The sequence below is a fragment of the Schistocerca cancellata genome, chromosome 10, assembly GCF_023864275.1.
Source record: "Schistocerca cancellata isolate TAMUIC-IGC-003103 chromosome 10, iqSchCanc2.1, whole genome shotgun sequence".
NCBI classification, from domain to species: domain Eukaryota; kingdom Metazoa; phylum Arthropoda; class Insecta; order Orthoptera; family Acrididae; genus Schistocerca; species Schistocerca cancellata.
The window spans coordinates 164029625-164042058 of NC_064635.1; positions in this window are offsets into that span (position 1 = coordinate 164029625).

The window sequence follows — 12434 nt, forward strand, 5'->3', positions numbered from 1 at the left end:
GTATTTCTCATCGTATATAACACTTAATAACCTACAAATTTACTCAAATATTCTTTTTTTTTACTATGCTCTATATGGAAAATAACTAAAATATCAGTGCTTGCTATTCTTGCACTCACTATTTTAATGCAAATATGGTGTTTTTACCCTTCTTTTTAAGATAAATATAACAAATTACGATTATCTCAGAAACGTGATCCAATTATTCAATTTGAGATGCAGATTATATTATAAAATTCAATTTCTTGGTTACATGATATTTTATTATAATTGATAACAGGTTTCGACTTTGCAACTATCATCAGATCTAAAAATTACAGCATTGACACATAAGCACTCAGGCAGCGCTAAGCACACGATTTAGTTTTTAGATCTGATGATGACTGGAAAGCTGAAATCGGTTATCAGTTTTCATAATGTAGTGTTCCAATCCCAAAGAAAGCAGGTGTCGACAGATGTGAAAATTACCGAACAATCAGTTTAATAAGCCACAGCTGCAAAATACTAACACGAATTCTTTACAGACGAATGGAAAAACTAGTAGAAGCCGACCTCGGGGAAGATCAGTTTGGATTCCGTAGAAACAGTGGAACACGTGAGGCAATACTGACCTTACGACTTATCTTAGAAGAAAGATTAAGGAAAGGCAAACCTACGTTTCTAGCATTTGTAGACTTAGAGAAAGCTTTTAACAACGTTGACTGGAATACTCTCTTTCAAATTCTAAAGGTGGCAGGGGTAAAATACAGGGAGAGAAAGGCTATTTACAATTTGTGCAGAAACCAGACGGCAGTTATAAGAGTCGAGGGACATGAAAGGGAAGCAGTGGTTGGGAAGGGAGTAAGACAGGGTTGTAGCCTCTCCCCGATGTTATTCAATCTGTATATTGAGCAAGCAGTAAAGGAAACAAAAGAAAAATTCGGAGTAGGTATTAAAATCCATGGAGAAGAAATAAAAACATAGAGGTTCGCCGATGACATTGTAATTCTGTCAGAGACAGCAAAGGACTTGGAAGAGCAGTTGAACGGAATTGACAGTGTCTTGAAAGGAGGATATAAGATGAACATCAACAAAAGCAAAACGAGGATAATGGAATGTAGTCGAATTAAGTCGGGTGATGCTGAGGGAATTAGATTAGGAAATGAGACACTTAAAGTAGTAAAGGAGTTTTGCTATTTGGGGAGCAAAATAACTGATGATGGTCGAAGTAGAGAGGATATAAAATGTAGACTGGCAATGGCAAGGAAAGCGTTTCTGAAGAAGAGAAATTTGTTAACATTGAGTATAGATTTAAGTGTCAGGAAGTCATTTCTGAAAGTATTTGTATGGAATGTAGCCATGTATGGAAGTGAAACATGGACGATAAATAGTTTGGACAAGAAGAGAATAGAAGCTTTCGAAATGTGGTGCTACAGAAGAATGTTGAAGATTAGATGGGTAGATCACATAACTAATGAGGAAGTATTGAATAGGATTGGGGAGAAGAGAAGTTTGTGGCACAACTTGACCAGAAGAAGGGATCGGTTGGTAGGACATGTTCTGAGGCATCAAGGGGTCACCAATTTAGTATTGGAGGGCAGCGTGGAGGGTAAAAATCGTAGAGGGAGACCAAGAGATGAATACACTAAGCAGATTCAGAAGGATGTAGGTTGCAGTAGGTACTGGGAGATGAAGAAGCTTGCACAGGATAGAGTAGCATGGAGAGCTGCATCAAACCAGTCTCAGGACTGAAGACCACAACAACAGCAACAACAACAGTGTGTGACCAAGACATTGACTTTTTAATACACTGCACAACGAAATAGAAGTTTTTCAATGACAATAAACTTCACCGTCAGCCGTATACTTAAGATATTTTATTTTATTCTGAAAGCAACCAGTTTCGGTATTTCATTATGCCATCTTCATGCCCCATACGCTTTTATCCAAATAAACGAACTTGTAGTATAGCACCATAAATCACTGGATGTCGTGAATGCGAATCGTTATACAATTGTTTCATGCGAAGACGTGAAGCAACTATAAATCACTGGATATCGTGAATTCCAATCGTTCTACAATTGCTTTATACGATAACGTTACAGCAACTGCTGTCACATCTTCGTATGAAGCAATTGTATAACGAAAATTCCTGGTAGATTAAAACTGTGTGCCGGACCGAGACTCGAACTCGGGAGCTATGCCTTTCGCGGGCACGTGCTCTCATTCTGGAAACATCCCCCAGGCTGTGGCTAAGCCATGTCTCCGCAATTTACTTTCTTTCAGGAGTGCTAGTTGGGCATGGTTCACGGAGAGCTTCTGTAAAGTTTGGAAGGTAGGAGACGAGGTACTGGTAGAAGTGAAGCTGTGAGGGCGGCTCGTGAGTCGTGCTTCGGTAGCTCAGATGGTAGAGCACTTGCCCGCGAAAGGCAAAGGTCCCGAGTTCCAGTCTCGCTCTGGCACACAGTCTTAATCTGCCAGGAATTTTCACATCAGCGCACACTCCGCTGCAGAGTGGAAATCTCATTCTGGCAATTGTATAACGACTGGAATTCACGATATCCGGTGATTTATGGCGATGTACGACAAGTTTGTTTATTTGAAGAGTATGAGTCTTGAATGAAATGAAATGCCGAAACCGGTTGCTTTCAGAATAAAATATCTTATAGTATACTGCTGTTGGTGAAGTTTATTGACACTGAAAATTACTTACCAGCCGACGTCCCATGGCAATGATGGATCAACAGAGGCGAAATAGAAGGGTCACTTATTCGAAGCTCTTTCTCGAAACTCCGTAACTTTCTCCCATTGCGTCGCAGAAATTTGCAATTTGTCTCAAAGGTGTCTACAACCCTCCTGTGTAATGGCGCAACAGCGTGGCGGCACGCGGCGTCACAGGAGAGCGCCATAGGACGGCGCGACGGAGGGGGGTTGAAAAAGCATAACACTTTTACCGCTTCGGATCATGTTCAGATGTCGTCGAATGGTTTTGGGCGGACCCTATTGTTCCACCCCGTGTACCAGAGCAAAAATTGCGGCCGCAGTAGACTCCAAAGGGATGCAATCCTGTTCAGTGGAGCTGAAGGTCCACGACGTCCTAAGAGAAGGGCTGAATCGCTCGTGGAGTATAAGCGGTGTTAAAGGTTATCAACAACGTCGGCCAACTGCTCATCGCACTGCGAACTGTCGTTTTAGACCGCGAAATCTGTGGGAATCGACGTCCCAAGGAAAGGGGAGGTTTCACTGACTCCCCTGTCCTCCCCGATAGCTGAGTGGTCAGAGTGACGGATTGCCGTCCTATGGACCCGGTTTCGATTCCCGGCTGGGTCGGGGATTTTCTCCGCTCAGGGACTGGGTGTTGTGCTGTTTTCATCATCGTTCATCCCCATACGGCGCGCAGGTCGCGTAATGTGGCGTCGAGTGTAATAAGACCTGCACCAAGGCGGCCGGACCTGCCCCGTCAGGGGCCTCCCGGCCAATGACGCCAAACGCTCATTTCTATTTCCAATGACTCCCCTTATGCCACCCCATGAGGCGTGTCTATTCCGAGCGGCGCTGCGTCTGAAATGCTTGAGACGACCATCGATAAGAAAACCGAGTGATTACTTCAACGCTGGGCGTTGTGGTTCTGACCTCCATCGCAAATGCGTCAAAAGAATGGGTGAAATGTGGGTAAGAGAGAAGGTGACGACCTTCTCATCGCGTGACACGGCCACGGTGGCGTTGGACAAAACTGTGGTGCTATTTGGTGCCAAAATTATATCAATAACTCTTCTTACAGTTTTTCGCATGTGTCGACACCTTGCTGTTTAAAGCGTAGCTGAGTCCGGTGTTTACATCACAGGGCGCCACACTTCTGCATCATTACAAAGCAAGGTTGTAGACACGCTTCAGGCAAATTTCGAATTTCTGCGTCGCATGAGAGACAACTACTGAGTTTCGAGAAACAAAGGTCACCTGCATCCACAGCAGGTTCGAACGGCCAAATTTCCGTTTTTATGAGGACAAAGATACAAAAAATTGTAGTCTACCCACCATAAAATTAGCCGGCCGCTGTGGCCGAGCGGTTCAAGGCTCTTCAGTCCGGAAGCGCGCTGCTGCTACGGTCGCAGGTTCGAATCCTGCCTCGGGCATGGATGTGTGCGATGTGTGTAGGTTAGTTAGGTTTAAGCAGTTCTAAGTCCAGGGGACTGATGACCTCTGATGTTAAGTCCCATAGTGCTCATTTTGCCGGCTTTAAAGGTTGACCCGAACGAAAGACATCCTAGCAGTCCGGACGACAGACTGACACTAACTGCCACATAACTGCGGACGAGAGACAGACTAGCAAGCTAGGGACGAGTGACTGACCCAGACTAACCCCGACTGACATGTTCATTTGCTCTTCCTTTTCTACCTATCATTCTTTTCCGTCTGGAATGTGCCTGTGTCGTCTATAATCTGCAACCAAGTGCCAATGGGCACTGCTCATCAGCTGGTAACGCTGCAGCTCTTGTAGCATGTGAGAGGGTAGTTTCAGCAACCGATGATAGCGAGAAGTTACAGTTTGCTTTTGGCTCTGAAACTACAGTTTGCTCTTAGAGGTTAGGTTTAGTAGCGATGAACAAAACGATCGTGATTTTAATTATACCGCAGACTGATGATCACTGCTTTCTCGGGTACATTATACAAGTTGTGGTTAGCTTCGACAAATGTTAAAAAGTTTTGGGCTACGAAACGCACCTCCTGCCACAGTTCAATCATTGGTCACTTAAAATCAGCTGACGATAGAGCGTCTCGCATTTCCGACATACCTTGCGGTGGGCACTGCCAACATCACTATGTTTCACAAATCAACATCATTTGTGAAGTGATCCGCCATCTTTTTGTGTCACTTATAACTGAGCCGGCAGCTGATGTGGCAACGCTGTAATGGTAAGTGACAGACGTAAACTATCAAGTAATTTTAAACAGAGTATAGAGTGCATTAGCGTCGCTCGTGTTTAGTGTTGTTACCAGACCAGAGGTCCGCCCCTGGTAGCTGAGGCTCAGCGTGACGGACTGTCAATCTTCTGGGCCTGGGTTCGATTCCCGGCTGCGTCGGGGAATTTTCTCCGCCCACGGACTGGGTGTTGTGCTGTCCTCATCCTCATCCTCATCCTCATCCTCATCCTCATCCTATCATCCTCATCGACTGCAGGTCGCCGAAGTGGCGTCAAATTGAAAGACCAACACCCAGCGAAAGGCCTGCCTGACGGGGCCCCTAGTCATACGATTAAATTAAATAAATAACCAGACCAGATGCGGCATACAAAGGCTGGAACATCGTCAGATGTTGAGTGATCACTGCGAAGGTTCTGCAGATACCTCATTCTTGTGTGAGACAGCATTAGCAGCAGCTGAAAGAGTTTGGAAAGGGCCTCCTTTTGGATCTCCATTTCGCTAGCTGGTCGAATCATGCAATATCCAGATTTGTGAGGTTATTGGATGTGACTTGCACTGCAAGGGAATGTGAGCACGGCCAAAATGGTCATCAAGGTTAAGTTCAACCACGTGTGACCACCGCGACGGAGGACCTCTATATTCTGCACCAAGGACACTGTAACCCAGTCACATCTGCCTATGCTATTAAGGAACTAGTAACGAGCTCCATGCAGCATTCTGTGCCATCCCACACCATCTATCACCACCCGACTAAGGAAGTACCAAACCATGCGTAGGCTGCTGGTTGCACAAATGGTTGCGTTTGGAGTGGTGCTCTGACCTGGAAGCATCAACTGCTGATGAATGGCGCATCACATTGTGTATGGCGATGAGTAGAGCTACTGCACTACTGAACGTGATCATCCTTGGCGAGTCTGGTGGAACTTGAACACACCCAATTCTTACAATGTTTTGAAGGGGCACAAGGTGTTACCTCTGGTGTCGTGGAGAAGTGAGCCATAGGGTATGACTTCAGGTCACAGCTGGGAGTGATAGAAGGAAATGTTATGGCACAACGGTACATCACGGGCATCTTGCTCCCTCGCATGCTACTTATCATTTTATAGTACTGCTGTGCCATTTTTCAACAGGACAATGCCGTCCACAAACGGGTTGCGTCTCTATTATCGGTGTGATGTTGAGGTACTCTAGTGGACAGCGAGCTCCCCGATAGAGTATGGGTGGGAGCTGATCTAGCATCAATTCCTTCTCAGTGACCGTATACAGGGTATGGAGCTGCAGGTCCAACATTTGTGCGCTTTCTTACCGCAGGGGAGAACACAACGCCTTTATGAGACCCTTGCCAACCGAATCAATGCGTGCATCCAGGGCAGAGTGGGTGGAACGTTATACTTATAAGTGAGGTCATGAAACTTCGTGGCAGATTAAAACTGTGTGCCGGACAGAGACTCGAACTCGGGACCTTTGCCTTTCGCGGGCAAGTGCTCTACTATCTGAGCTACCCAAGCACGAATCACGCCCCGCCAGTACCTCGTCTCCTACTTTCCAAACTTCACAGAAGCTCTCCTGCGAATCTTGCAGAACTAGCACTCCTGAAAGAAAGGATATTGCGGAGACATGGCTTGGCCACAACCTGGGGGATGTCTGAAGGAGCGCTGGAGAGAAATGACACCATGAATCCTGCAAGGCCGTCCACATATCCGTAAGATTGCGATGGGTGGACATCTCTTCTCAACAGCACGTTGCAAAGCATCCCAGATATGCTCAATAATGTTTAATGGCTGGGAAATGTGGTGGCCAGCGGTAGTGTTTAAAACTCAGAAGAGTGTTCCTGGAGCCACTCTGTAGCTATCCTGGGCGTGTGGGGTGTCGCACTGTTCTGCTGGACTGCCTGAGTCCGTCGGAATGGACAATGGACACGAATGGATGTACACTCCTGGAAATGGAAAAAAGAACACATTGACACCGGTGTGTCAGACCCACCATACTTGCTCCGGACACTGCGAGAGGGCTGTACAAGCAAAGATCACACGCACGGCACAGCGGACACACCAGGAACCGCGGTGTTGGCCGTCGAATGGCGCTAGCTGCGCAGCATTTGTGCACCGCCGCCGTCAGTGTCAGCCAGTTTGCCGTGGCATACGGAGCTCCATCGCAGTCTTTAACACTGGTAGCATGCCGCGACAGCGTGGACGTGAACCGTATGTGCAGTTGACGGACTTTGAGCGAGGGCGTATAGTGGGCATGCGGGAGGCCGGGTGGACGTACCGCCGAATTGCTCAACACGTGGGGCGTGAGGTCTCCACAGTACATCGATGTTGTCGCCAGTGGTCGGCGGAAGGTGCACGTGCCCGTCGACCTGGGACCGGACCGCAGCGACGCACGGATGCACGCCAAGACCGTAGGATCCTACGCAGTGCCGTAGGGGACCGCACCGCCACTTCCCAGCAAATTAGGGACACTGTTGCTCCTGGGGTATCGGCGAGGACCATTCGCAACCGTCTCCATGAAGCTGGGCTACGGTCCCGCACACCGTTAGGCCGTCTTCCGCTCACGCCCCAACATCGTGCAGCCCGCCTCCAGCGGTGTCGCGACAGGCGTGAATGGAGGGACGAATGGAGACGTGTCGTCCTCAGCGATGAGAGTCGCTTCTGCCTTGGTGCCAATGATGATCGTATGCGTGTTTGGCGCCGTGCAGGTGAGCGCCACAATCAGGACTGCATACGACCGAGGCACACAGGGCCAACACCCGGCATCATGGTGTGGGGAGCGATCTCCTACACTGGCCGTACACCACTGGTTATCGTCGAGGGGACACTGAATAGTGCACGGTACATCCAAACCGTCATCGAACCCATCGTTCTACCATTCCTAGACCGGCAAGGGAACTTGCTGTTCCAACAGGACAATGCACGTCCGCATGTATCCCGTGCCACCCAACGTGCTCTAGAAGGTGTAAGTCAACTACCCTGGCCAGCAAGATCTCCGGATCTGTCCCCCATTGAGCATGTTTGGGACTGGATGAAGCGTCGTCTCACGCGGTCTGCGCGTCCAGCACGAACGCTGGTCCAACTGAGGCGCCAGGTGGAAATGGTATGGCAAGCCGTTCCACAGGACTACATCCAGCATCTCTACGATCGTCTCCATGGGAGAATAGCAGCCTGCATTGCTGCGAAAGGTGGATATACACTGTACTAGTGCCGACATTGTGCATGCTCTGTTGCCTGTGTCTATGTGCCTGTGGTTCTGTCAGTGTGATCATGTGATGTATCTGACCCCAGGAATGTGTCAATAAAGTTTCCCCTTCCTGGGACAATGAATTCACGGTGTTCTTATTTCAATTTCCAGGAGTGTATGTGATCAGACAGGATAGTTACGAACGTGTCACCTGTCAGAGTCCTATCTAGGCGTATCAGGAGCCCCAAATCACTCCAACTGCACACGCCCTACAGCATTACAGAGCGTTCACCAGCTTGAACAGTCCCCTACTGACATACAGGGTCCATGGATTAATGAGGTTGTCTCCATACCCGTACACATCCACCCGCTCGATACAATTTGAAACGAGACTTGTCCGACCAGGCAAGATGATTCCAGACGTCAACAGTCCAATGTCGGTGTTGACGGGCCCAGGCGAGGCGTAAAGCTTTGTGTCGTGCAGTCATCAAGAGTATACGAGTGGCACTCGGCTCCGAAAACCCATGTCGATGGTTTTCGTGGAATGGTTTGGTTCGCACGCTGACACTTGTTGATGGCCCAGCGTTGAAATCTGCAGCAATTTACGGAAGGATTGCATTTCTATTACTTTGAATGATTCTCTCCAGTCGTCGTTGGTCCCGTTCTTGCAGGATCTTTTTCCGGCCGCAACGATGTCGGGGATGTGATGTTTTTCGGATTCCTGATATTCATGGTACACTCGTGAAATGGTCGTACGGGAAAATCCCCACTTCATCGCTGTGTCCCATCGCTCGTGTGCCGACTATAACAACACTCTGAAATCTTGATAACCTGTCATTGTAGCAGCAGTAACCGATCTAACAACTGCGCCAGATACTCGTCTTATCTAGGCGTTGCCGAACGCGGCGCCGTATGCTGTCTGTTTGCATATCTGTGTATTTGAATACAGTTTCCTATGCCAGTTTCTTTGGCGCTTCACTGTATAAAGCCTTGTAAAATCAGAAAAAAAGTTTGTCTAACTTTTGGTGGTTGGACATTTTTATGCAATGGACTGTACTGAATATATCTGACCTTGTCACAATAGAGGAATACGACTATAAGCATATAAACAATCCCAATATTATAAAAAATTAACTTGAATAAAACTTTCTGAAGCTTTCAAAATTTTTCGATATATTGTCCCAATCGGATTTAACATTCAAAGGTTGTTTACAAAGTGGCCACCAGTTCCGGTACCTTAACTATCTTCTTCAGAATACGTGTGTGTCCAACACCCTTGCATCGTCCACAATATTCTTTTCTTAAATCTCCAGGTAAAATGTGGTATGTACAGCCTCGTTATCTGTGACAGCAATTGAAACGAAAAGTTTTTACAGCCTTATTATATATTTTAATGCCCTGAAGAGTACATGTAATTATTTCCGTTATGGTCAGTAACTGCAAGCAGGGATTTGCCATGTAAAGTGTACTTGCAGCCAGTAATAAAAAATAAAATATATATTGTTGTACTGTATGTATTGTACGTTTACCGGGTCCCTAGAAACGACGGAGAGCCTCCATCCCTGCCGCAGCCGCAGTGATCCACAACCCCACGACGACTACCGCAGTCCACTTCACCTCTCCACCGTCCCACACCGAACCACTCTTTCAGGATTATTGTGCGGTTCGGCCCCCGGTGGACCCTCCAAGGGAACGTCAAACACCAGACGAGTGTAGCCCCTATGTTTGCGTGGTAGGGTAATGGTGGTGTACGCTTACGTGGAGAACTTGTTTGCGCAGCAATCGCCGACGTGGTGTACCTGAGGCGGAATAAGGGGAACCAGCCCGCATTCGCCGAAGCAGATGGAAAACCGCCTAAAATCCATCCACAGGCTGACCAGCTCACCGGACCTCGGCACAAGTCCGCCGGGCCGATTCGTGCCGGGGACCAGGCGCTACTTCCCGCCAGGAAGAAATATATATTACTAGTAGCTTTAAGTACAGTTTACATGGCAAATCTATGCTTTCTGTTATTGACTGTAACTGAATTAATTACATGGACGCTTTTTACCTAAACTAAACAAAACTAAACCCCGACCGAACAGGCCATGGAAACCCAACGGCACCGACCGGCCGCCGTGTCACCCTTAGCCCACAAGCATCACTAACTGCGGCTATGGAGGGACATGTGGTCAGCACACAGCTCTCCCGGCCTTATGTCAGTTTCCGAGACCGGCGGAGCCGCTACTTCTCAATCAAGCAGCTCCTCGGTTCGCCTCACAAGGAGTGCGTACACCCTGCTTGCCAACAGCGCCCGGCAGACCGGATCGTCACCCATCCAAGTGCTAGTCCCGCCCGACAGCGCGTAACTTCGGTGATCTGACAGGAAGCGGGCAAATACGAGGGTGAGTCAAATGAAAATTTAAATATTTTTAAAATATTATTTATTGTGCAGAAGTGGTACAAAGCTGTATCACTTTTCAACATAATCTCCCCCACGCTCAATGCAAGTCCTCCAGCTCTTACGAGGTGCATAAATTCCTTTAGAAAAAAGTTCTTTTGGTAGTTCACGCAACCACTCGTGCAACACGTGGCGTACCTCTTCATCAGAACGGAACTTCTTTCCTCCCATTGCGTCTTTTAGTGGTCCAAATATATGAAAATCTCTTGGGGCATGGTTTAGTGAGTATGGTGGATGAGGAAGACACTCAAAATGCAGATCTGTGATTATTGCAACTGTTGTACGGGCAGTGTGGGGCCTTGCATTGTCATGCTGCAAAAGGACACCTGCTGACAGCAGTCCATGTCGCTTTGATTTGATTGCAGGCCGCAGATGATTTATTAGGAGATCTGTGTATGATGCACTAGTGACAGTGGTCTCTCTAGGCATGTAATGCTCCAAAATGACGTTTCGTCCCAAAAGAGAGTCAGCATAACCTTCCCTGCTGATCGTTCTGTTCGAAGCTTATTTGGTTTTGGTGATGAGGAATGGCGCCATTTCTTGCTCGCTCTCATCGTTTCCGGTTGGTGGAAGTGAACCCAGGTTTCGTCCCCAGTAACGATCCTTTCAAGGAAGCCATCACCTTCTCGTTCAAAGCGCCGAAGAAGTCCTTCACAAGCATCAACACGTCGTTCTCTCGTTCAAGGAGTCAGCTGCCCTGGCACCCATCTTGCAGACACTTTGTGAAACTAGAGCACATCATGCACAATGTGGTGTGCTGACCCATGACTAATCTGTAAATATGCTGCAACATCATTCTGTGTCACTCGGTGGTTTTCCTTCACTATGCGGATTCCCAGGTTCGATTCCCGGCGGGGTCAAGGATTTTCTCTGCCTCGTGATGACTGGGTGTCGTGTGCTTTCCTTAGGTTAGTTAGGTTTAAGTAGTTCGAAGTTCTAGGGGACTGATGACCATAGAAGTTAAGTCCCATAGTGCTCAGAGCCAACCTTCACTATGGCTTCAGCTGCTGCAATGTTCTGTGGAGTCACAACTCGTTGTGCCTGACCTGGACGAGGAGCATCTTCCACTGAAGTCACATCATTAGCGAACTTCCTACTCCATTCGTAGACTTGCTGCTGTGACAAACATGCATCACCGTACTGAACCTTCATTCGTCGATGAATTTCAATAGGTTTCACACCTTCACTACGCAAAAACCGAATAACAGAACGCTGTTCTTCCCTGGTGCAAATCGCAAGTGGGGCGGCCATCTTTGTAATGATACTGCGACGGTAAGTGTGCATCTGCACTATGCTGCCACCTACAGGCCATTCTGCACACTGTTTGTAGCACGCTTACCAACTTACAGGATAACGGTGCGAAATTTCGATTTGTTATTACAAATTTAAGGTTTTCATTTGACTCACCCTCGTAGTACCTGGAGATTTAAAGGAGGAAATTTCTGGACGATGCAACGGTCTTTTGAACTGCGAGTGCATTTATAATACTACATGTGATCTGAAGATGGTAGTTAAGCTACCAGAACAGGTCATCACTTTGTAAATAATTTTTAATGCTAAATGCGATTGGGACAATAAAATGTTTTATTGAAAGCTTTTAAAATGTTTATGTTTTTACGATTGATTATTAGCTGTTATGTATTATTTTTCAACAGTGCTGCCTCAGAAGGTGTCACTGTTGAGAAGCATTCGAACACCCGCGCGCGTTGCTGAGGGCCGCTGTGGGCAGTGCGCTAATGGGGCAGATGTTGAGTGACGAGAGCGGAGTTCTTCCACCTCCAGATTTCAACCCACACTGAAGTACCAAATAAACTGGTATAGGTATGTGTATTCAAATTCAGAGATATGTAAACATGCAAAATACGGCGCTGCGATCGGCAAAGCCTATACAGGGTGGTCCATTGATCGTCAGCGG